Source organism: Gossypium hirsutum, chromosome A07 (assembly GCF_007990345.1).
Source record: "Gossypium hirsutum isolate 1008001.06 chromosome A07, Gossypium_hirsutum_v2.1, whole genome shotgun sequence".
Classification (NCBI taxonomy): Eukaryota; Viridiplantae; Streptophyta; class Magnoliopsida; order Malvales; family Malvaceae; genus Gossypium; species Gossypium hirsutum.
In genome coordinates this window covers 50,427,987-50,440,361 of record NC_053430.1, presented here as the reverse complement: position 1 = coordinate 50,440,361, position 12,375 = coordinate 50,427,987, and positions in this window count along the sequence as shown.

Here is a 12,375-nt window from a genome sequence, read left to right as displayed (position 1 = left end):
CCATGGCCAATCTTGCATTTGCAATTGTCGGTCTTGTCCATATGGACGATGTTAAAGCTCCTAAATCGTCCATATTCTCCATAATCTTTCAATATACCTAAGGAAATCTTTTTTGATGTGGAAGATCAGTTTAAACTACAACCACAAAGCATACTACGATTAACCTTCGGCTCTGATACCACTTGTTGTTCCACTGGGGTCGGAAGCGTGTAAATTATTGTACTAAAAAATCACACAAAGTTCAATTCCCAAGAAAGAGAGGTGGATCACAAGGATTTCTTAAGTACAAAGTCTTTCCTTAGTCAGAATATCCTTTCTATCGTAATTTAATAGTACAATTAAATACTACTATTATACCCTCAAGTATTGAAAGAAAAATAGGACAAGAAAAAACACAAGAGTTTTAACGGGGTTTGGTAAATTATACCTACGTCCTCGGGCACTAACACCAGATGATAACTTTATTATCTCCAAAATATTACAAATAGAATTCCTTAAGAATTCTCAAATAGGAGAAGAGAGAAAACTAAGAGAGAAAGATTGGTTGGGATGGTTGAAATGAGAAATGGTTAGGCCTATTTATAGTTAAGGTTCAGGGACTAACTTGCAAATGGCCTAAAAAATTAGGGACCAAACTTGCAATTATCCCATTCAACCAACCACTTTTTACTTTATTCTTTTGGTGTCAATTGCACCTCCCACCATTTTTGACTTTTCAACATCATCAACATTTATATATTTATCGTGAAATCATGCCTTGGTCGAAACATAATTCTTCATACATGGCTATACAAAATCTTTGACTTTGGGGGGAATATGGCCACTCCAAAGGTTCAACCAAGGACCATATTCTTGAAATTGAGATAAATTGAAATAAACGATTTGACTGAATAATAACCATTAGTAGCCCAATGCCAAATTAAATTATCTAGCCAGTGAACTAAACCAATCGAGATACTATGCACCCGCCTAGAGTCAGGAGGAGAAAATAGACCATCTAATAAAGTCGGTTCCTAAGTAGTACCATCAACATTCATCAAATCATGCACCCTTAAATCATCCATACCTAACAACATAGCCGAATCAATAAAGAAATTATCATCATCCACCAGCAAAGGGTCTTTAAAACCCCAAATAGATTCTACATCCCCCAACCTCAAATAAAAACCCTTCAAAATAAGATGTTTAGTAGCAAAAATGCTCCACACGAAAGAGGGATTACTATCAATGTCCCTATCCAAAAAACCACATTGTGGAAAATATCTGACTTTGAAAACACGACTTGGAAGAGAGCACGGTTGAGAGATAAACCTTGCAAGCTACTTACCAATCATTGTAAGATTAAGATAATGGAGATTGCAAAAACCCAAGCCCCCAAAATTTTTCAGAACATAGAGCTTGTCCCAAAACAGCCAGTGAGTTCTCTTCCCTACATCCCCACTAATAAATTTCATCATCTTTTGCAAGGTGTCATACGTGTTAAGTAGAATTAGAAAAACACTCAAGTAAAAAGTTGACAAAGATTGGGCAACTGCCTTAATGACTACTTCTTTACCAGTCTCGATAGAAAATGATTCATCCAACCATGAATACACTTGCTTAGTCTATCCCGCAAAAAGAAAAAAGAACATGCTTCTTATTTCTATCAATAAGAGAAAGAAGAACCAAATAACGACCACGATTCAGATGGGTTGAAACTCCTAACAACGTCTGCTCCACTAATTTATCTTGAAGCTTCATATTAGAACTAAACATGATCCCTAATTTTTGAAAATTAATCGCTTAACCCAAAGCTTGCCTATAATCCTTAAGGATATGCAACAACACCAAGCATTAAATGGTAGAGGCCCAAAAAAATAAATAAAACTATCATCCACCAAAAGGAGGTGTGAGATTGTACTCCCTTTACAGACCAAAATACCACGTATAACCCTGCTCGCCTCAACTTCATGGAGCAAAAAACTCAACCCTTCAGTACATAAAAGAAAAAAGATAAGGAGAGAGCAGATCACCTTGATACAATCCCCGATCAGGTACAATCGATCCCCCTCTATCCATTAAACAAAATAGAATAGTTTACTATAGTGACGCACAACATAATCCAATCAACCCATTGGTGTGAAAAGCCCATCTTCAACATAATAAACTAAAGGAAGTTCCGGCCAACCTAGTCATATGCTTTACTGATATCGATTTTTATAGCTAATTCACCCACATTTCCTTGACCCTTACTTTGAAGTGATGGATAATCTCCAAAACAACAAGAATATTATCCATAATCAATCTGCCCAGAACAAAAGCAGAGTACATGAGTAAAATTATGTTTGGCAAAATTCTTTTCAAACGATTAGCAAGGACCTTAGCAACTATCTTGTATTGAACATTACATAGAGCTATGGACCTCGAGTGTTTCATACTGTCAGGTTAGTCCTTCTAAATAGAAACAATATTAGTATTTGATGTGATCTCATCATCGATTGAACAATTATAGAATTACAAAAGTGGCTCGATTGTCTAATTCAGGTCAAAATGATAGAAAATAATAAAAAAGATAGTTATAATAAGATAGATATATAAAATATGGACCTTGACCCAATAAGCTATGTTTAGAAAAGAACCATAGGTATAATTGACGCTGACCCATTTTCTATAAAACAAGTTAAAGAACCAAAGGTATCAAGAAGGAACCCGATCCGTACTTATATAAGGTAAGAGCCAAAGGTATAAGGGTGATCACCACACTCCAGAAAAGAAAGAAAAGGAGTGATAAGATCGAAAGGGTGAATGCCACAAGATGTAAATCTTAATAAGTTCAATAGGTATTCGTAAAGAACAAAGATAAATTCTCTCAAAGATGTATATTGATCATTATTTTTACAAAAGACAACTGAAAAAATATTTATAGACTAGTCTAGGTAAATGAACGACCACAGACCACCATTAATGTGATACATGTATATTCATCCATACATGAACCAAAATAAATACATGAACTTTATTATTCAATGAATCTATTAAAGATTCATCCTCCCTTATCCATCCATGCATGTATAATCAAATACATGAATCTTTCAATTCAATGTATTTTCCAAGTTCATGTATCTTCCCTTTTGATGTGTATGCATGTTCAATGTTCAAATTGAATGGTCCAAAAACGTCCTTATTTGGTTGTGCATTTATATGGATGTTCTTCCCCTCTTTCCAATGTATCTCTTTGGTTTAATGTGTTGTGTTTAAATCATACAAGCCCCTTTGGACGTGTATGCATTTGGAAAGTGCATGAATCTGTCGAAAAATCACATTAAATCTCCCTTGTTTCTTTATCCATGCATGAAGAATGTTCCATCGAATTTGGTCATGAATGTATATGCTTGGAACATTGCATTTGGGCATGGAATGTGAAGAGACATATAAACTTAAGCGAATGCATGAACTTTTAGGTCTTAAGCATTCTCCCATGTATGTATTTGAAGAGGAAACTGAATGGTCATAAGATGATATGTGGTTAGCCAAATGAACCTACAAAACTATAAATAGAGCTCCATTATGCTTAAAATCAATACACTTAAACATAATGCAAACAATAATGAATTCTGAGGAAATGACTCTACGAACATATGGCGATAATTGACACAAACAAAATGAAATGCTAGGAAGGCATGAAAACATAGAAAACAACTAAGTTGTGTCGCATGGAAATAATAAACTAAGCATAAACAATATGAAATCATAAAGACTGTGGAAGTAAAATAAATATACGACAAATATGACTCAACGCATGAAATGTAACCTATATGAAATAGAGCATAGGATCTAAAATTTAAAATTTTCATATTGAACTTGGATTTCCTATGTTGGGCATTAATAATTGGGTTAAGTCCATTATTGACTCCTTTAGGCCCAATGCCTCTAAAGTAAGGTCCATTAAGCTCTATAAATTTAACAAAAACCTCATTTGACCCACTAAAGCTTAGCACAATTGAGATGTGAAATTAGATCTTGACCCAATCCAAAGCCCACATGGTTACATAATCATATGATGTGACAATGCTCACATCAATATTATTAAAAGAAACAGAGATGATCTGCCACAATTCATGGTGGCAAATTAGGTTCATTCCATCACTTAATGAGCTTGTTTTTGACACAATTTAGTGTTACTTTTATTAGTTTTACATTTTAGTCTTTAATGTTTAATTTTGGTAAAATAAGATTTTTTTACGTATTTTTAGGTGTTCCAATGACCCATTAGGCCAATTCGAGCCTAGGGTAAGACTAATGGGCTACTTGAGTGTTTAGGATGCCATTTCAAGCCAAGGAACACAAGGGACGAATTTAGTGTCGCGACACTAGCATGCAATGTTGCGACACCGAACATCGAAGCAATAAGGGACGAAATAGAGGCGACTTTGCGACGAGGGATGCTTTGATGTCATGACGATGTGATGAAAACCTGGACAAGAGCGGCTGAGTTTTGACAACTAATTAGGGTTTTATGTCCTAGTTAAACCCTACTTGTTACAAGGGTATTTTAGGCACCTAATACCTTGAATGTAGTCTATATAAGTCACATTATAACCATATTAGAGGAGAGTCGACCTAGACAGACAGATTTCTTTACACATTATAAACTAGTGTTTGTCGTCCCATGTATCATCATGAGCAGCTTTTGGGCCTTCAACTGCATCTCACCATCCTCATAGTCTACAAGAGAAATCAACACTAAAATAACAATCAAATAATCAATAACTACATGCGGTGTGTGCAAGTGTGACAAATCAGTTGTAATATATGTGTATAATGAGGTATATGAGTACTCCGAGGATCGAACCTAAAGGAGTCGATGATTAAGCGAATTCTAGCTACAAACATACAATTAAAGAGTCTATATAATTACTTGCTATACACTATAGTACGACAAATCATAAATGAAGTTAATTAAGACTAATTAAGTATGTAACACCCCGTACCCGAGACCGTTGCCGAAGTCGAACACGAGGTGCTAACGGGCTTAATTCCTTACTTAAACAGCTCATACAATTCATTTTTAAAATTTCTAGACGAGCTGGCTAACTGCATCACAGTCACTCTAAAAATCATATCTCGAGTTCCAAAACTCGAAATCCAATTCTATAAATGTTTCCTGAAACTAGACTCATACATATATTTACTAATTTTTTTCTAGAATTTTTAGTCAGGCCAATTAGTACAGTTTATTAGTTAAAGTCTCCCCTGTTTCAGGGTTCGACTACTCTGACCTTCATGCATTACGACTTAGATATCTCCCTATACAGGGCTTCAATACTTATGCCGTTTGTTTCTAATGAAACTAGACTCAAAAAGGAATCTGTAAATCTAAAGCATGACTTCTAATTATCTCTGGTTAATTTATGGTGAATTTCCAAAGTCAGAATAGGGGATCCAGAAATCGCTCTGGCCCTATTTCATGAAAACTTAAACATCTCATAAAATACGACTCATATGGTCGTTTCGTTTCTTTCTATGAAAATAGACTCATCAAGATTCGATTACATAATTTATTCATTATTTAATTCCATTTCTACTATTTTTAGTGATTTTTCAAACTCACATCACTGCTGTTGTCAACATCTATTTTAAGGTAAATTTCACCTATTTCATAGTTTTCCATGAATCAACTAGTAATTTGACTTACATTATTTCCAAGTATAATCACGATTAGCCATGACATACGTAGCACCAATAGGACCATGATTGGCCATTCCAATGGCTAATCATTACCAAACATTTCCACACCACTTAATAACCATATCATAAGACCATATATACAAAATGATCATAATGTTATACTCAAAATATACAAGCCATTTTCGCATGGCTATTGATTATACATTACCAAAAGATACTTAATTAGCAACAAGGGTCAGCCTTATACATGCCATTATCAAGTTCAACTGAAGAGTACCAAAAAGTGGCTTAGATAGTGTGGATGACTTCGACTTTGACACTTCCGAGTCCGATAGTTGACGAACAAAATCTATAAAACAGAGAATTAAAGCAAAAGAATAAGCATTTCGATGCTTAGTAAGTTTTAAATAATGAAATCATTTAAAAGAATGGCATAATAATATCAAAGTTTACTCGTATCATCATTTGGCCGAATAGTAACATAATTAAGGTACCATTTTTTTTATTCATAGCACAAAGGTAAAATCAATATATCCAATAAAATTCAATCTATAGCCGAATCCATTCATCCCAAATTTCTAAGTCAATCTCATGCATATACACATACATCTCATGTTTGTGAAATTGAATTCTCTAATTTGGAACTCATACATCATGATCAGATCGTAAATATTTGAATGATTTTAACAATGGTCTAAGCATGCCTACTGAGTTGCGTAGTCGAAATTTAAAATCAATCGTATTCTCAATGAGAGTGAGTTACTTACCTGGTTATCTTACAGTAAGTAGCACATGTGATTAAAATTATTCCAACATGTATTATATGATTTCTCGTACGAACACTTATGGGTTTTCACCCTCAAATATTATGCTGGCACAAACATCCTTCGGAATCAAGCCCGATTCTTAGCACTGGCTCAAAAGCCCTTCGAGACCAAGCTCGGATTAGTCCACTGGCTCAAAGGCCCTTCGGAACTAAGTCCGGTTATGACACTGGCTTTAAAGCCCTTCGAAACTAATTTTGGTTATTAGCACTGGCTCAAAAGCCCTTCGAGACCAAGCTCGGATTTAGACCCCGATTAGCATTCATACATATATGCATATATATATCATATCACATCTGGATATCATTCCTGATACTCGAATACAATTACAGCATGTTTACTAACCATACATCATTCGATTCATTAATCCTAAACAATTAACATGATCCCGTTTCGTTAATCCACAAGATTTCCATAACCATTCGGCTACAAGTAAATACCTTACTTATTTATTTTATCATGTAATTCAAGTAGAATCGTCAGGTCACAAGTTAATTATTATGCTCATAGATAAATAATTGCCTTATTAAATCATAAGCTAAATTTCATTACTCAAAGACTTACCTTATATCCTTCTGAACAAATCTCGGTTTAGCTATTCCGTGACTTTAGCTTTTCCTCTATCCGATGTTGCCCCTTTATGCTCTTGAGCTATGTTAAACAAGTTTAGTCATATTAAACCTTATCCATTCCTCTCATTTGATAATTACACTTTCATTCTAATGTGACACACACACACACACACAATTTTTTTCTTTACAAAACATTCGGCAAAATACAACTATGTTACAAGTCACAACTAAGTTATTGATTAAATCAAGTTTACATAGCCTTATGTTCAATAAGCAATTAAGGCACACAAAGCATGAATTCTTCAATTAAACTTATCATTTTTAATTATCCAATTTTTTAAACAAAATCTAGCTAATAGCCGCATATATATACCTTTCACCAAGCTTGACTTAACTTATAATTATCTAAATTATTTAAATATTCAATAACAAACTCCTCCTTTATCAAATACATATTCGGCAAGAACATGGTACTTATACTGCATCAATTTTAAGCATATAAATTACTCAAACATAATCAAATTCACATTCGGTCTTGGTACATAATAAGGTAGCCGATTCTTTTCCCTTAGCACCTAATGCTCACATATGATTATTTGTATAGTTCAAACACTCATCTACCCTTGTTCATCTAAATTTAACATGAAACAACAACCATCACCTTTATTAATTACCATAGCCGAAAGCCCTAATCATTCCCACAATCAAAAATTCAACATGGGTTACAAAAATAACTTGATATCTCATTCAAGATTAACCAAAATTTCAAAAATTAACATAAACTTCTTACCTTAATGTTAACTTAAGATGATCGAATGCCTTTCTCCCATCTTCCTCTTTACATTCGGCCAAGAAGAACAAAAAATTCAAGCTTTGTTTTCATCACCCTTCCTTTCCTTATTTTCATTACTTTTCCTTTTTATTTATTTATGTTATAAGATATAAGGCTACTAACTAATAATTAATACATATTATATGTATATAATCCCATCATGGCCGGCCACTACTTATCATAATGGAAATTTGACATGCAAACCCATCATTTTTATAACATGCATTAATAAGTGACTTCAACATTTGCCTAACACATTTCTAAATTTTCTCACATAAGTCCTATTTAATTATTTCGCATACAAATGACAAAAATTTAAGCATGAAACTTTCACACATGCCTTTTTCACATACAATAAACACAAAATTTAATGGTTAATTATTTTTACGACTCGGTTTTGTGGTCCCGAAACCACTTTCCGACTAAGGTCAAATTAGGGCTGTCACAAAGTACCTAAAATAGAAAAATAGTATATTGTAAAGAAAACAAACTACGCAACTATCAAATATGGGTAAATACAATAATAGAGAATGGTTGGTTGACCTCCGAATTAGGGATCAAAATTGCTATTACTTCTAAATTGACTTCATTTTACCTCTTGGCCTCAACTTTACCAAGAGATTTATGTACAAATCTAATGAGAGATTTATGTACAAATCTAAACCTCCAATGGTGAAAGGGGTGAACAAAGATAATGATGACGACTGATTCTAAAAAATCTTAGAAAAGCTTAACCGTTTGGAGATGTCTGTTAAGCCAACAAGGACGAAGTAACATTATGAGAACCAATTGGAGGAGGCAAGTTAGGGGTGGAAATCCCTATTCAAATACCTACAATCCTGGTTTGAGGGATCATACGAACCTCAAATTGAGAGGCAACCAAGGAGGCGCGAATCAATCGCAAACCCAACAAAACCCTCATTATTAAACTCCACCAATGCAACAAAAATTTATGGGTAGTGATCATGCTACATGTGGTAAAATGTTTGACCAATTAGAGGGAGAGATGTAAACTATGAAGATGGACAGTCGACAAGTCCAAGCGATGTATGGATGACTCGAATCTTGAATGGATAGTCTCTGCGACCAAATAAGCCATATAATGATGATGTTTCAAAAATAAAATGGCCAGAGTCGCCCTAGCAATACAAAGAACAATCCTCGGTGAGATGGGAAGGTACACGTAAAGGCGATTGCATTGTGATTAGGCAAGGAATTGAACTCGCTAAACACACACATCTATGAAGAGGAGGAGGTTTACGAAGAGATCGACGAACCCATGGAAGAGGAAGAACCAGACTATCATGAGCCCATCGAGGAGGAAGCCGAACCAGTGCCTGATTCAGTAATCTCAACTTAAAGTACGACGAAGGTACCATTCTTAACACAACTAGAGGATAAGCAAAAGAGGGACGAGGTAGATTTTATAAATTTTCTTAATTTATTTAAATCCCTCAATGTCAATTTTCTGCTATTAGAACTTATTGATAAAATCCCAAAGTATGCCAAGTATTTAAAGAAAATTATGAAACGACATAGTAAAATGAAAAAGGGTGAGCAAATTGACATTGATCAATCGTATAACGCGTTAATCACAAAGAGGATACCTTCGGAATTAAAAATTTAGGTAGCTTTACAATCTCAATAGAGATAGAGGATCGATATTTTAGCAAAGCCCTTTGCGATTTAAGGGCTAGCATAAATTTAATTCCCTTATTAATCTATCAAAAACTTAGACTCGAGGATCTTAAAAATACCTCGATAACATTATATCTGGCTGATATATCTTTGGTGCAACCGAAAGTTGTACTTGAGGATGTATTGGTCGGGGATTCATAATCATCATCGATTTTGTAGTCCTTGACTTTTAGAAAGATCGAGAAATCCCTATTCTGTTGGATAGGCCATTTTTGGCCACTTTTAAATCGACTATCAGTCTCAAGCAAAACGAGCTTATTATAAAAATTGATGATGAAATAGAAGTGTTCAAATGTGATCAGAATTCCCAAATTAAGGGATTGCTTAGGGAGGAATGTTATGTGTTATTTAAATTAATCTCTAACAACCTTAATCAAAAACATTTCTCGAGTTGTGGATGTGTAGGTACTCATAAGGAGAGAGAATGAGTCTAATGACAAGATCCAGACGGGAAGGGAAACAATTGGAAGGCATGTGATGGGCGTGAATGACGACTAAAGTCAATGGTGAAGTTTAGAGAATTGTTAGAAACGTTTGGTAGCACGACATAGTATTAACCATTAAACTTTAATAAACTTGTTAAATATTGTAAATTAGTTTTAAGTTTTCATTTTTAGTTAGATTTTAGGATAATTATAGTGTAATTACATGTTAGAATTAGGAGAAATCAGGTTTTTGGATGTAAAAGGGTTAAAGAGAAGCTAAATAGGGACAAAAACAGACAATCGGAGGACATCGACAAATCCTGAAGGGCTAAGAACAATGTCTTGCCATGCCATGGCATGACATAGGCACTTCAAAGCAAACACGCCTAATGTTAAAGTGTTGTGTCACGTCGTGTCACACCATGCATAGGTTATGGCGTGACACGCCTTTGTTTCCAGCCAAAATCGGTTCATTTTAGGCATAAAACCTATCAAAATTCTATTTATATCCATCAGTTTTAGGCATAAAAGCACACATTTAAAATACCCAAAGAAGAGAAAACATCCTCCTTGAGCCACCGCACTTCTTCCCTGCAATCTAGCTTTGAGCTTTTGCATTCCCAACCTCCTCTTCACAGAAGTAAGTACTATTCTCTTTTCATTTTAGTTCTCATATTTTATTTTGTGACATTCCATATTAATTGAGAGCTAAATTTCATCGGTAACTACTCGAGGTATCAAGTTCTAAACTTGATTTTTATCACTGTTACTATTGATTTTGTTTTTTTACTTTAATTCAAAAATAGCACCATGAAAGCAACAACGTTCGACTTAAGCACCGAGCAATGTCGATGCCAATCGCTTCTATAACCTGAAAGTCAAAATTTTTTTCTTCAAATGAATAGACGTTTGTTTATACAATAGCATGGGTTCCATCCCACCATGTTCGTTTGCGATGAGATATGAGATTTGGTATGATCCCACCGTTAGAACAATTTTTGCACAACCTCAACTGAATCGACAGTTGACGTTATCGTTTATGAGTTTTATGCCTCCTAAAAGGATAGGGAGAATTGCAAGCAACGGGGTGAGATGATCACTTGTGTTACTATTGGGGCAAAGAGGTGTTGGTTACAACTTGAGAGATTTGCTAATATTACGATGCCTTGTATTATACCCATGATCACCTAGAGACCATAGACTTATTTACGTTTGAAAATTTTGATATGGCTTTGAAAATTTGATATGGTGGGTATTATTGATTTTTTGATAGAGGGGTATGACGAGTGGGCTCGCCAAGCCAACTTTGAGGTGCTCTTGAAATTCAACACAACCATTATGTTTCTGATGGCCTAGATGTGGGTGCACCCTCCTGGCGTTGACTCATAATGCTTCTGATGTTACAGCCTATCGAGTGGTTATGTTTTATTTTATCTGAATTTTGTAGTAGCCACTGCATTTATAAGGAGATGCTCAAGTGCACATCATACCGAAAGCAAAGTATGTACTTCCAGTATCTAATTACCACTCTATGTCGCTGAGCTGACGTTCCCATGTCCCAGTCAAGCCATTCACGATAACTATGAGGAGTATGATTGGGGACAACTTGTACGACTAGTTATTTAAGCTCTAATGCAAGCAAAATTGAGAGAAGAAGATAAGAACTAAACATAAGAGCGAAATTCAAGGGTCGATGAAAGGAAGGGTAAAGTACATACATTGAAAATGATATGACTCACGAATATGCCAATCTCGGAGTGGCAGACCTGATGGATACAAGATATGAGAGAAATTTTGATTTGCATTGAAGAACAGAATGGGTGGCCCACACCAACACCACTTTTGGACATTTTCGAGAGATTCCCACCCTAAGAAATTAGGGCACCAATGATGATGAGAACGATGATGATGATTAGGAGGAGACTCTGATCGTGCCACTGGACTATGAGCGAGTATTTCGACTAGACCACTCATTGATGAAGGGTGTAGTGATCCGCGACTCGGCCAGCACAACTCGAGACAGACTTTGAGAAGTCGAGTTATGAAAAGGTCAGCAGGGCACGAGAGGGGCAAGACCCAAATGATTGAGGAGTCAGATCTGAGTTCGACTAATTCTGAACATTTTTATTTTTATATTTGGAATTTGTACTTTATTTTTATTTGAAATGGTTTTTAATTTTTGTTTTTGTTTTAATTTGTTAGGATTTAATAGTTTATATATATTTGTGTGCTTTAATTTTTCTTTGCAGAAACCCCACAATTTTTGAAGACACTACAATTACTAGCCAAAGCCGAAAGGGGGACTAGTCCCACCAATGAGTTGCACTAAACCCACCAATCATGTAACCTTTTTCCTT